Below are 15,978 nucleotides of genomic sequence, written 5' to 3'. Positions count from 1 at the left end.
TGCTATGCAGGTTAGTCGTTGCATGTATATTATCTACTCTTGCAATCTTACAGATGTGTTGTTGGTAAATTTACCAATGGTTTGCAAGATGCGGATGGCGCCATACTCTCTTTATACCATTCAACACCTGGGTTTTTTAACATCTTATTGTCTTTAAACTTTAAACTGTCTATACTCTCTTTATACCATTCAACACCTAGGAGTTTTATGCATTTGTTGTTTCTTAAGCATGAAATCGATTTTCGGGATTAGGTTGATTATGTGGTATCAAACAGGTGGCGATGGTTCAGGCAAAGCTCTTGAAGAAGCCAGATCACTACATAACCTTTTATGCTTGCTCTCATCTGCTATGAGTTGATGATCGAGATGGAATCAATGATAGCAAGAGGTACATTATCATGTAAACCTGCTTCATTATTTTTAAAAAAAAAAATTGAGTAATGTTGTACAAATTGCAGCATCATGTGGGGTTAACAAGTCAAATAGCTTATATTATCAATACGTTATTTTTGACTCAAAATGTAATACTCCTCTATTTGGTTTACCCATTGACTGATTCCATTTACATACTTCTCAAATGTTTAAGAAGTATGTACAATATTTGCTCATTAACGGTGTCGACTCATAATTTTGTATCTGTTGTTTCTAAATGTACATTTCAAGCCCTATGTTCATCATCAACATTGCCGCTACTTTTGAAGTACACTCTTATGTACATTCTAGATTTAATAACTGTTACATTACCATTTATATATCATTATAGTTGGTGTTAAAACATACAAAACTCATTTCTTTATTAAGAAACAATGAGTCGATCGAACTAATGGTTTATTCATGTAAATTGGCAGTTTGAGAATTATGTGTGGGTCAAGGCAATAATTACAATAACAATACTATTTAGGATCTAGCTATTAATATATGTTTCTATATCAACTTTATATTCACTGATTACCTTGTGCGTGCAGACACCTGTTGAACACAGTGGAGAAGATGGAATGTAGAAGCGTCTTGATAGTAAACAAGATTCCTACTCTTTTGAAAATAGTGTACGAATGCCCGACTACCTAAATGATCATTGTTTGCAACAAAGTAAGCTAACAGAGTACTTAATAGAGCTTGTACGTTATGTATAAACGACCATTGCATCCATGTTTGTTAAATTTCAGATTGTGTCATTTTAAAAGGTTGAAGTAATGAGGAATTTTATCTATCTCGGTTAAAAGATAGCTCTTTGTTTTTATTATGTACTGAAAATTAATCACGAGTCTTCTTTTATTTCAATTTGCACTTAAATATGTAAATACATTTAGGAAGGTTATTAGATGTGTGTTTTTATGTACTTGTGATCATTAGCAAAAACATAAATAGGAAAAGCGGGTTGGTTTTATGCACTTAAATATGTAAATACACTAATCCTTTATGCTTTATTGGTGAATTTTTAGATTTAAGTAGGAAAAGCGGGTTATTTTCAGTTACGTATAGTTTGTTACATTTCACAGTTGAAGTGTCAAAATGGGTAGGTCAGACACGATGGGTTATGGGTCAAATCATGAATGGTTTGAATATCGTGCATAGAGGTTTTTTATAACAAAGGTATTTGCTTAATCTTCTACTCTTTAATCTTTATATAATTGTTTCATTACTTTTAGGCAATCTGTCATGATACAATGATTTTATCTGATTCTCAGAATGTTTGTTTTAGGTTTGATGTTATGAATTATCTTTATGAATACATGAACATCAAGTTCTATGTATCCCAAGAGTTGGTCAAGTTTGAAATTTGTTTGCCCCATTACAGCTGACTGTAAAGTATACCAATGCATCACCGAATATAGTTTACCTTTTTATGTATTATGAATATAGATATGCAAAAAAATCAAAGTGTATCGTTTATTTATTTATTCATGATTTGAACTTCGATTGGGTACTTTTGAATGTCATTATTTGGTAGATTAAATTCTCAAGAACTCAAAGAGTAAACATGACATGGACGATTGATGGAATATTTGGCTTCATTTGACAAACTAGCAAGGTAACCAATATTTTTACAATAGTTAAACATACCGGTATTTGTTAATATATTGGTTCTCATATATGAATTCCTTATTTATAAAATTGTACGATATATTATAGTGTAATTAATAAAAGATAGAGTACATATTTTTATGTAAATGTATTACTTTATATGAACAATTTTTTTAAAAAAAAAATTCCGCGAATTTGCATGTCTTAACCATTTAAATTATTTTATTTCTTCAATCATAATGTGACGTCTTATACAAAATACTTGATAAATTACACATGATAACTACTTAATTTATTAATGTTTGTCGAATCTTATTGTTTATTCACACATTGCAAACAAATAAATTATGCGTTGTTACGTTAAACCATATCCAATGTATAAAGGCTTTCGTTATCTTTACAATTCATCAACACATTAAGAGACTACCTAAAGTTTAAGATGAAGGTATAGCTTTTAGTATTATTATGGGTTACATTGTTTTTATCGGTTTTTTCAAAAACATTAATAGATCATTATTTTATTATTTTTTTCTTTCCAATCAACCTTTCAAATATTATATAAAATCCTATTACTTGATTAAATTCAATTTCAATTTGATCCATAAAAAAGCCCCTCGAATTCGCGGGTTTTAAGCTAGTTTAAATAAAACAGTAAACATAATACAAATATTAGTTAGCTAGAATTAACATGTCAAATTGTCATACATTTGTAGTATTTCCTTGTAAATTACTCCGTCAATTTTTTGTGCTACTATCAATTACATGTGATTACATATAACTATCTTTAGTCCCTTCTTATTCTTTACTCTTTAAAATAACAGCGTATAGTCAACCATGACAGAAAACGATAAATATTTACAAAAAATCAACACACGATATTGATTTACCTTAAACATTTTTAAAGATCACTCTAGACATTAATCAACACCCATAAAAAATCGACTTTAAAATTCATCTCACCAACAATATCAAAGTTATAAAACAATGACAATAATCATAGTTCGTTGATAAGTAGGAGTAATAATACCACCGAAACTTAGCTTGAATGGTATGAGGTGATATCCAACTTGGGGTACTGCCAACTCAGGTTCGATTTTCACTCCAAGCAGAGAGTTTCCAACCTTTGATGGTACTGCCAACATCAATGCAATTTAAAAAAGTCTCTGCGGGGGTTTCCTCAACCTTCAATTGTACTTCCTACATCGTTGCTAATTTGGTTTCCTCCTAACGCGTGTGTAGATGATCAATGAGAGCATTCGATGTCAATATCGCTATTCAAATAAAGTAGAGCAATAATACTATATACTATATCACTCTGGATCCATATAATTAGCATCAAACTCATAATTTGTTGTAGGAACTTTAAAATTTTTCAGGGGATTTGAGAAGAAAATTATCTAGGTTCCAATGAAAGAAATACAATGTAACAATGTGTTGATTTATTTATTACATGTGACTAAGTGAAAATTATGCAAATACCCAAATGAACTATAGTACGTGATAACATACCATGAAGTTCCTACCAATCATCTGTAAAGTGAAAACATTTTCTGTATCATTCATTTTAACAAAACAAAGTCACTGTCAAACACAACCTACATTTATAAACACAACCTACTTTTATAAATAATTGAATTAACAGTAAATATTCTATTCATGCATAAAAATTTCAATTTAAGTTGCAATTTTAAAAAATTACAGTCAATATTTTATTTTGTCGTGTGTAACAGGACCATGTAACTTGAAAATGAAAATGCTTTAATGATAACATAACACACTATATGTAAACATATAATTTCTTGATCATAATACTCATACCCATAGTTCAAATATGCCAATAAATAATATACATAGTTCAAAGATAATAATGACAATACCTTCTCATCCATGACAATCAGATGAACGATAAAAGTCAATCTCCAAATACTTTTATAAAATTCGAACATCAATCTTCATATATTTTGACACGTCGATTGCTTCAATGAAATTGTAATTTTAGTTGTCAATGTTCACACATAAAGGTAGCTTAGCCCCTGTTAATAAAATGTTGAACCGTAGAAACATTTGTCTTAAGAGATGCATGATTTTGTGATTACAATCCACGTATCTCCCATTCTTGTTTTAACACTTAAATAAAAACATTATAGAGGTAGCTTAGTCCCTGTTATGCAATAGAATGCAAACAAAACATTACAAAAACAACACTCAAGAAAGCCACGTGGCAAATGAAGTATTAGTAAGCATTTGAAAATTACTGCTGCACTACATACGGACACGGTTATACACCGGATGCTTTGGATGAGTATTTGCAAATGTTCGAACGTGATGCCCGAGTCTCCGCTCGAGAGAGCCAACGAGGCATGACATTGAACGATTGTAAGCGGCTCATAAAGAGATTCATGATTTTCCGGGAATGATGGGTAACATAGATTGTATGCAATGGGCGTGGGCAATATGTCCAGTTGCGTGGAGAGGCAAATATATGTGAGGCGATCATAGTCACCCAACTATTATGCTTGAAGTCGTTGCCTCGTATGATAAATGGATTTGGCATGCTTTTTTTGGTGTGGCGGGTTCAAACAACGACTTAAATGTCTTATATACTAGTAATATGTTCAACTTAATGCTTGTCGAAGACATGTCGAACATCCCTTATCATGTAAATAGTGTGGAGTAAAAAAGTGGCTACTATTTAGCAGACGCGATTTATTCAACATGAGCATCATTTGTCAAAGGGATTATAGCCAAAATGCCCATTCCCAGCAAGTTTCTTGCGCTGGAGCCCAAAAAAAAAAAAATTTGCCAGGTTGCCCTCGCAAGACGCAAGGTGCCTTGTGTAACGACCCTGGATTTTCCAACATTTATTTATTAATAATTATTATTAATACTTATGATTTAATGAATGTATTGTTATACATTTACTTGTTACCATACTTGACTTTAAATGCCCGAAACATCTTTGTGACACACGTACATTACACGAATAATATATTTAGAATATTATTTACATTCATGATTAAGTTTTATTAATCATTTTAATTAACTAAGGTTATTAGTTAATTACTTGGGCTTTAATTGGATTTATTTGTTAAATACTTGAACTTGGGCTTTGATTAGTGTTAATGGACTAGAGAACCCACCCTACTTCTTAAATGGACTTGTTAGCCCATCACTCATGTAAGTATCACTTTAGAATGAAACTAGTTAGTTTAGTGCATGAAGAATCAAGTTACATGATACTTACAACTAGTTCCCATGTAAACACATCTAATAACCAACTTTTAAGACTTTAACATGCAAGAGACTAGTGGACCAATTTCTTCCCCCTCTCCCCTTGCATAACCGTCGGCCTTTGTATACATACGCACTTGCCAAGTGTACTTTCAGGGGGTTATAAACGTTAAGTTAGTTACCAAGTGCCCACGGTTAAACATATACTTTATCATACTATTTTGAAACGCTCTTTGTAGCACTGAAATCTCGTGGCCTACCTTACATACTGTTATACTTAAACTATAGCTCACCAACCTTTGTGTTGACGTTTTTAAGCATGTTTTTCTCAGGTGCTTAAGGATGCTTCCGCTGTTGTACTAGTCTTGCTGTAGACACCCGCTGCTTTAGAGATGTCACTGCATGAACGTTTATCTTGCATTCATAAACATTATTACTTTTGAAACTATGATTTGTAACGACCTAAGGGTCATGCACTATTATATTTGCTTCTGTTCAAAGAAGCATACTTTGGTTGTTAAACATTGATGTTGGTTAAGACATCACCTTTTATCATGAATGCAAACGTATTTTGAAATAGCATATAGTGTTTGACCTTGTAATGATCTTGTTGTTGATGATTCGTACACGATGGTTTTGTACGGGGCATCACATTTTGTATCACAGCATTGGTTGTAGGGAATTAGGTTGCATTAGTGAGTCAAGACCGACCCGAGTAGGATTCACTAATAGGACTAATCTACAACTTGCTAGTTTACTTGTTTCTGCTAAACTTACTGCATGCTGCTGCTTACTTTTACTGCTATATGCCGTATGCTATTACATGATTTCACTACTGCATGCTATTATCTGCTTTCGATTGCATGATACTTGTCGTTATTGCCATGCTACTTACTGTTACACATGATTTAGACTGTTGTAGTTACTTGGCCTAATACGTGCTTGCTTTATGACTTACTGACATGAAAAATTTATTTTTCCTTGTTCAGATGTCGGATATACCACCTGCTATCATTTTGGGCAGTTCAGACTCGTCAGCTACCTCACCTACTGCTGCTGCTGACACACCGATCCCGTTACCCACCAGTGACCCCGACGCTTCATCCTCCGGAGCTAGCAGTCATGCGCCTGCCCCAATGGGTACTGCAGACGGAGCCCAGGACCTCCCGGAGGTTCCAGCTCCACTTGCCCCGGTACCTCAGGAGCCACAGCACCATCCCGGTGGTGTTGTGATTTCCGCGGAATTTGGGGAAGGTCCATTCCGTAATCAGTATCGTCATTGGTGCCGACGCGCGTCTCGTGCCGATCCCGCCTTTTAGATACCGACAGATGATGGTCGCCCGAGGAGAGCCAGTACAGCCACCCGTGCAGCCACCTCCACATGATTCAGATGATCCGTCATCCGACGACACATCCTCAGACGACTCTAGTGGCGAGGATTCCACCGATGACTCCGACGAGGAGGACCCTGATGATGCACCTGTTCAGCCACCCTCCACCCCGCCGAAGAAGCGGTACCGTTTCGATGGTACCGTCATTCTCGGGATCAATGGAGGTCGAGCATTCACTGACGCATTTGGTCGGTGTCGTAGGGTTACCGCCCGTAAGTGGCTTGTGCCGTATCCTGCTGATCCCTTCATCCGTAAGCCTTATCGCCTCGCAGCCTCTACTTCTGAAGCCAGACCATCTGCACCGCCAGCTCCACCAGCACCACCTGTACCGACTGCACCGCCTGCCCCACCCACTCCCTCTGTCGAGGAACTGATGAGGGAGGTGGAGATCCTCCGTGATCGGGTAACTGAGCTCGAGGACCGGATGTCCCATGTATTGGACATCCTACACCCACCATCACCGTAGGGCTTTTGTTGTAGATTTCATTATGTAATCTAGTTGTAGTTTTATGTTTTACTTATGTATTGTACGAACCTATGCTGATGTATGCAACTTATTATTAATGAATGGAACTTTGCGTTATTTAATTCTTGCACGGTGTTCTATTTACGTTACTGTATGATTCTGTGGTATTTGTACCTGGATTTCAATACTTAATAAACATGTGATGTGTTGATTCCATGTTGGTTACCATATACTGTATTATTACTATTAAAATACCGGATTTTGACTTGAGTCAAAATTTTTGTTTAGAACACCATGGCCAACGGACGATCAACATCAACACCTACCGCAGCCCAAATCGAAGAGATGATTTCCGAAAGGGTAGCCGTAGCCATTGCGGAAATGCAACCCCAAGCTCCACCGCCACCGCCACCGCCACCGCCACCGGTTATTCAACCCATTCGTAATGGGTGCACGTACAAAGAGTTCCAAAGATGCAAACCCCACAACTTCAGTGGAACGGAGGGTTCGGTTGGTCTCACTAGATGGTTCGAGAAATTAGAATCTGTGTTTTGAGTTAGTAACTGCCCGGAAGTGAATAAAACCAAGTTTGCTTCATGCACTCTGTCTGACGACGCACTAACGTGGTGGAACACGTTGGCTCAAGCAAAAGGTATTGATGAGGCATTTGCTACCCCATGGGAGGAATTCAAAGGGGCCCTGATTGAGGAATATTGCCCTAGGACCGAGATCCAGAAGATGGAGATTGAGTTTATGCAGCTAAAGGTTGTGGGAAACGACCTTGATGGGTACAATCGTAGATATTTGGAACTAGCCCTAATGTGTCCTACCATGGTCACCCCGGAATTCAAGCGTATGGAGAGATATTTGTGGGGACTTCCTATGTCCATTAAGGGAAACGTCACCTCGTCCAAACCACCCAATGTCCCGGAGGCAATGCGCATGGCGCATACTTTAATGAATCAAATTATCATCGATGAACCGGAGAAGGCTAAGTCTGAAGCGGGTAGTAGTGAGAAGCGCAAATGGGATAACAACAGGGGAAAGACCTATGATCAAAACCCGGGGAAACGACATGAGGGTTTCAAAGGAAACAACAACGGCGGAAACCCCAATCCGAACACCAACTCGAACCCAAACTACAAGGGAACCTTACCACAATGCAAGCGGTGCTACAAGCACCATACTGGGTATTGTAACGTTGTTTGTGAAAAGTGCCAACGGACTGGACATATCGGTAAGGACTGCAAGGTCACCACTTTGAATGGGAAGCCGAACCCCAATGGACCGAAAAAGTGCTACGAATGCGGACAAATGGGCCATTTCAGAAATGCGTGCCCCAATAAAAGAAAAGACGGTGGACCACCCCGTGGTAGATCTTTCAACGTTAATGCAAGGGATGCACGCGAGAACTCCGACTTGGTGACAGGTATATTCACTATCAACAATTTATTAGCTTTTTTCCTATTTGATACTGGTGCCGATAGAAGTTATGTATGTAGACACTTTTGCGATAAGATTAATTGGTCGTTAGTCCCGTTAAAGGAAAATATTCTTGTAGAGGTAGCCAATGGAAAACTTGAGAAAGTGGACCATATTAGTCGAGGAACTATTATCAATATAGCTGGTGTAGATTTCGAGATTGATTTGATACCCGTCAAATTGGGAAGTTTTGACGTGATCTTCGGTATGGATTGGTTGACCAAGATAAAGGCTGACATTATCTGTGGAGCTAAAGCTCTTCGTATACCACACGGAGACGGCGAGCCACTGATCATTTACGGAGAGAGATGTACCTCGAAGCTGAACCTCATTAGTTGCGTGAAAGCGCAAAAGATCATGAAGAAAGGACGTCTTGCTGTCCTAGCACATGTGAAAACGGTAGAAACCGAGGTGAAGAGTGTGAACAATGTTCGAATTGTGAACGAGTTTTCCGATGTCTTCCCTGAAGAATTGTCTGGATTATTGCCGCCGAGAGCAGTAGAATTTCAGATCGACTTAGTGCCAGGAGCCGCACCTGTAGCTCGTGCACCTTATCGACTCGCACCTTCCGAGATGCAAGAATTACAGAGTCAACTACAAGAGCTGTTAGATCGAGGGTTTATCCAACCAAGTTTCTCGCCTTGGGGCGCACCTGTGTTGTTTGTGAAGAAGAAGGATGGATCCTTCCATATGTGTATCGAGTACCGTGAACTCAACAAATTGACAATCAAGAATTGGTATCCTCTTCCCCGAATTGATGATCTTTTTGATCAACTACAAGGATCGAGCGTTTACTCCAAGATCGATTTGCGATCCGGTTATCACCAGTTGAGGGTGAAGAAAAGTGATGTGATGAAGACTGCATTCAGAAATCGTTATGGTCATTATGACTTTCTCGTGATGCCATTCGGTTTAACCAACGCACCTGCCGTGTTCATGGACCTTATGAATCGTGTCTGCAAGCCATACCTGGATAAGTTCGTTATCGTCTTCATAGATGATATCCTCATCTACTCTAAGAGCGAAGAAGAGCATGAGCAACACCTCCGACTAGTGCTTGAACTCTTGAGACAAGAGCAACTTTATGCGAAATTTTCCAAGTGTGAATTTTGGTTGAAGGAAGTCCAGTTTCTGGGTCATTTTGTGAGCGACCAGGGTATCAAAGTTGACCCTACCAAGATTGAAGCTATTAGCAAGTGGGATACCCCCACTACACCGACGTATATTCGCCAATTTCTAGGTCTCGTCGGTTACTACCGAAGGTTTATTGAAGGTTTCTCCCTGATTGCGCGTCCTTTGACCGCATTGACTCACAAAGGGAAGAAGTTCATTTGGGAACCCGCACACGAATCAGCATTTCAAACCTTGAAGAAGAAGTTGACCATCGCACCTATCTTATCACTTCCTGAAGGCAGTGACGATTTCGTCGTTTATTGCGATGCTTCGAAGAGTGGTTTTGGTTGTGTACTGATGCAACGCTCAAAGGTTATCGCTTGTGCCTCCCGACAATTGAAGATTCACGAACGAAACTACACTACTCACGATCTCGAACTCGGAGCCGTTGTCTTTGCGCTCAAATTGTGGAGACACTATCTTTATGGAACTAAGAGCACTATTTTCACCGATCACAAAAGTCTCCAACACATCTTTGATCAGAAGCAACTGAATATGAGACAGCGTCGATGGATCGAGACGCTAAATGACTATGATTGTGAACTTCGTTATCATCCTGGTAAGGCAAATGTTGTAGCTGACGCTTTAAGCCGAAAGTAGAGGATGGCACCTCTTCGTGTTAGGGTTCTGAACATCACCATCCATTCGAACCTCAACAGCCAGATCTGAGTAGCCCAAGATGAGACTCTCAAGGAGGAGAATATATCTCACGAACATTTGAACATACTTGTCTCTCGATTCGAGGTTAGGGAGTCTGGACTCCGATGTTATGCCGGAAGAATTTGGGTACCTCTTTATGGAGATCTACGGAACCTTATACTTTATGAAGCACACAAATCAAGATATTCGATTCATCCCGGAGCGGGAAAAATGTACCACGATCTTAAGGAACAATATTGGTGGCCGAATCTTAAGAAGGACGTTGCTACTTATGTTGGTAAGTGTTTGACTTGCTCGAAGGTTAAAGCCGAGCATCAGAGGCCCTCTGGATTACTTCAACAACCGGAAATCCCACAATAGAAGTGGGAAAGAATAACAATGGATTTCATTACCAAGCTACCAAAGACGGTGGGCGGACATGATACCATCTGGGTTATTGTTGACCGTCTTACCAAATCTGCACACTTCCTAGCTATGAAGGAAACGGATACGATGGAGAGACTCGCTCAACTATACATCAAATAGGTTGTATCTCGTCATGGTGTACCTTTATCGATCATATCGGATCGCGATCCCCGTTTTGCTTCCAGATTTTGGCGTTCTTTGCAAGAAGCCATGGGAAATCGTCTCGACATGAGTACTGCTTATCACCCCCAGATCGACGGGAAAAGTGAACGAACGATTCAGACCTTGGAAGACATGTTGCGTGCATGTGTCATTGATTTTGGAAAGGCCTGGGAAAGGCATTTGCCGCTAGCCGAATTCTCGTACAACAATAGTTATCTCTCGAGCATTAATGCTGCACCTTTTGAAGCGTTGAATGGCCGCAAGTGCCGATCTCCTATTTGTTGGGCCGAAGTAGGCGAAAAGCAAATCACCGGATCTGAGGTAGTCCACGAAACAACGGAGAAGATTGCTCAGATTCAAGCTAGACTTAAGACTGCCCGCGATCATCAAAAGAGTTATGCTGACAGTAAATGTAAAGACTTTGAATTCAACGTGGGTGACCGTGTAATGTTGAAGGTTGCACCTTGGAAGGGTGTGATTCGTTTTGGAAAATGTGGAAAGTTAAACCCACGATACATTGGTCCTTTTGAAATCTTGGAGCGTGTCGGACCCGTTGCTTACCGTCTGGATCTACCAGCACAATTGAGCTCAGTTCATCCTACCTTCCACGTGTCAAACTTGAAGAAGTGTCTTGCCCCACTAGAACTTATCATACCACTGGAGGAACTTACCATTGACGACAAACTCTACTTCGTGGAAGAGCCTGTTGAAATTATGGACCGTGAGGTCAAAACTTTGAAACGCAACAAGATTCCGATCGTCCTAGTACGATGGAATGCCAAACGAGGACCTGAGTTTAATTGGGAACGAGAGGATCAAATGATGCGGAAGTATCCTCACCTTTTCCCGACTCCTCCATCTACCTCAGCTTAAAATTTCGGGACGAAATTTTCTTTAACAGGTGGGTAATGTAACGACCCTGGATTTTCCAACGTTTATTTATTAATAATTATTATTAATACTTATGATTTAATGAATGTATTGTTATACATTTACTTGTTACCATACTTGACTTTAAATGCCCGAAACGTCTTTGTGACACACGTACATTACACGAATAATATATTTAGAATATTATTTACATTCATGATTAAGTTTTATTAATCATTTTAATTAACTAAGGTTATTAGTTAATTACTTGGGCTTTAATTGGATTTATTTGTTAAATACTTGAACTTGGGCTTTGATTAGTGTTAATGGACTAGAGAGCCCACCCTACTTCTTAAATGGACTTGTTAACCCATCACTCATGTAAGTATCACTTTAGAATGAAACTAGTTAGTTTAGTGCATGAAGAATCAAGTTACATGATACTTACAACTAGTTCCCATGTAAACACATCTAATAACCAACTTTTAAGACTTTAACATGCAAGAGACTAGTGGACCAATTTCTTCCCCCTCTCCCCTTGCATAACCATCGGCCTTTGTAGGCCTTTAGAGGAGTTTTAATTTTTTTTTTTGACTACTTCATTTACTTGTATTCTCACACACACACTTCACATCAAACTTACATCTTACTTTTCCCTCATTTTTTTCTCTCATCTTTCCTCTATATTTTTGTAAGTAACTTGAGTTTTCTTCTTCTTTTTCTCTTGTAAAAACCGAATCCTATACACATACATCTTCATCATTTACTTGTTTTGATTACTTGTTCTTTGTTGTTATTTTGTTACTTGTTCTTGTTTGTAGATTACTTGTTGTTGTAGTTGTTATTTACTAGTTACAAGAATCAAACTACCAAGTTTAATTCTTCATATTATCTTGTATTTACAAGAACACACAAGAACTACACTTTCTAGTTTATGTTCTACATTTATTGTTTTAAAAGGATTAAAGTTCATGTGTTGTAAAAACCATACTTGTGAATCATGATTGTAAACTTAAAGTTTACTTTTCTTAAAGATCAAACCTTGGTTTAAATCTTTAAAGTATGAACAACAATGAACTAGTTACTTGTTTATTTAGTTTATTACTTCATTCTTGCACTTTTTAAATTCATGAATCATGTTGTTGTTGGTCAAGTGTTACTAGTTAACTTTGATCTCATTTTTCTTGAACTAAAGTTAACTTTAAAAGTTCAAGAACATGGAAGTATAACTTTTTAGTTATAACTTCATACACTTGTGTTAGATTTAACTTAATAACTTTAGATCTAGACTTTTGGGTCTTGGATCTTCAAGATCTAACTAAGAACTATGTTCTACACCTTAAGATCTTGATTAGTTAGTTTACTTTCAAGTTTGTAGTTTAATATTAGTTTTATAGTTCATGTATGTGTTAAATCTAAGACTTTGATGTAACTTTGGTTCATCAAACTACATACAACACTTAATTGAGTTGTGCTACATGTCTTAGACTTACACAAGTGTTATGATGGTGAAACCTTGGTTAATATGATGCAAACACATCAACGAGTTGTACACTTGAAGCTATATGCATCAAGGATGAGAACCGTGATAAGCATCGAGTATCAAGAAACCCACTGGAACCTACTGTTTACTGTTTCTGGGTCTGATCAGTACTACCTGGGCTGCTGTAAAGATGATTTTCAGTTAGCTCTGTTCGAGTAGATAACTTTTCATTTAGGACTCGTCTTAATCCGAGTTACGGTTTAGGATTTATGGCCCTCCGAGTGTCACTATGTCCTTTTAACGTTGTGCTGAAAATTCTGACCTACTCGCACTTAGACCGTCACCACGGTCAAACGAAGACGAGTTTGCTTCTGGAATTTTTAACACAACTAAAGGACTCATATACGGAGCCATGGCCACTGGTCTCACCTTATTTCAGTAGGTATAGAGGCCTTGGTGACTGACCGGAGTCAGCCTTTGTTTTAAACTCTTTTCATGAACGAAACTTACTTTACACCTTTTGTTTGATGATGAATGATGATGAACTTTATGACCTAATTTACATACATTTAAACCTTTTGGGACGATTTACTGACTTAGTACTATTTGACTTAGGTTGAGAATTTTCCGGACCTACGTACTTGCTTATTTTCCGACTCGACTTTACCACTGTGAGTTATAGCATCCCTTTTTACTTTAACTATTTTGGGAACTGAGTATACATGCGCATTTTACGTTTTACATACTAGGCACGAGTACTTAAACTTTATATATGTGTGGGTTATACAACAGCATAAACATTCCCTTTAGCTCGGTAATGTTTAGTCATTGGTTTTTGAACCGATGAACGCGAATCTAAGATATGGATCCATAGGGTTTGACATCCCCACTCGGGTTAGTCGCGCTAGCATTTAACGAGTGTTTAATACTTTGTATACATACGCACTTGCCAAGTGTACTTTTAGGGGGTTATAAACGTTAAGTTAGTTACCAAGTGCCCACGGTTAAACATATACTTTATCATACTGTTTTGAAACGCTCTTTGTAGCACTGAAATCTCGTGGCCTACCTTACATACTGTTATACTTAAACTATAGCTCACCAACCTTTGTGTTGACATTTTTAAGCATGTTTTTCTCAGGTGCTTAAGGTTGCTTCCGCTGTTGTACTAGTCTTGCTGTAGACACCCGCGGGTTTAGAGATGTCACTGGATGAATGTTTATCTTGCATTCATAAACATTATTACTTTTGAAACTATGATTTGTAACGACCTAAGGGTCACGCACTATTATATTTGCTTCTGTTCATAGAATCATACTTTGGTTGTTAAACATTGATGTTGGTTAAGACATCACCTTTTATCATGAATGCAAACGTATTTTGAAATAGCATATAGTGTTTGACCTTGTAATGATCCTGTTGTTGATGATTCGTACACGATGGTTTTGTACGGGGCATCACACCTTGCGAGTTGCCCTCGCAAGGCGCAAGCTTGCGTCCTTACGTCTTGCGAACTTGCGACCTTATCTGATCAGATGTTGGATTTTCAGATAAGATTTAGTGAGATTTCTTAGATTTTTGTAGGATAAGATTTTACCCTATTTATAGTATGACCCTAGAACATGTTATTGCACAGTCTCATAAAAATTCCATCCTTGTGCAATTCATTGATTAAAAGCACTTTAAGGTACTAATTTAAGCATTTTTCTTCACTAATTATAGTATTTATTATTTATTATTTGTTTGTATGATAATTATTTTTAATTAGTTTGTTATTTACAGTTAATCTCAGTTAATATCCATGGACAGAAGAGCTAGAGCTTCACACCGACCATCACAAGGAGAGTCATCACAACAAGTTACTGAAAGACGACGACTATTAGCCGACCGTCCCATTCTTCCTGGTATTAACGTTGTTGCTCAAGGTGGTTTTTCCGCGTACTGGCGGGGAATAGATGCTGGAGCTTTTCTATATCGTCAAGTTAATGAGTACTATCCCAGACTTGTTAGGGAATTCTATGCTAACTATGTGTTTGATCCACGTAAACTAAAATGTGTTCACGTGAACATGTTTGGTTATTCCTACGATTGGACGTTGGAGGAGTTTGGTGAGATTCTGGATATTCCAGATGGAGCTTTCAAGTTTTTCAGTCTTAGCAAGGATGTGAAAAAGGCCCCGAGGAGGTCAGCTGTAACGACCCGGATTTTTCCGATCATTTTATACCTATGAGATTAATATTTTCATAAATTAAACCTTACCAACATGATAAGTAATCTAAATTGTTGAGATTTATGTTTTTAAAAAGAGTTTTACACAACGTTTGACCGTCCAATTTGACCGATGATATCACGAACTATATAACAAACGATAATTATACGTTTCTGTATATATATGTATTTATATATATTTAACATGATCTAAGAATGGTTTAACATCTTATTGTGTACTAATAACAATAAGTTATAAGTATACTTTGAGACTACTAACTTAAGTTTTCAAAATGATAACTATACGTAACGTTATTTGACATATATACCTTTAACCTATAATACTTATACAAGTATCGTATAAATATGTATTTAATCACTTTTAAAGGGCTTATATACATAAAACAATATAAGTATATTTA

The sequence above is a fragment of the Rutidosis leptorrhynchoides genome, chromosome 6 (genome assembly GCF_046630445.1).
Source record: "Rutidosis leptorrhynchoides isolate AG116_Rl617_1_P2 chromosome 6, CSIRO_AGI_Rlap_v1, whole genome shotgun sequence".
Classification (NCBI taxonomy): domain Eukaryota; kingdom Viridiplantae; phylum Streptophyta; class Magnoliopsida; order Asterales; family Asteraceae; genus Rutidosis; species Rutidosis leptorrhynchoides.
This window is presented reverse-complemented; position numbering follows the sequence as displayed.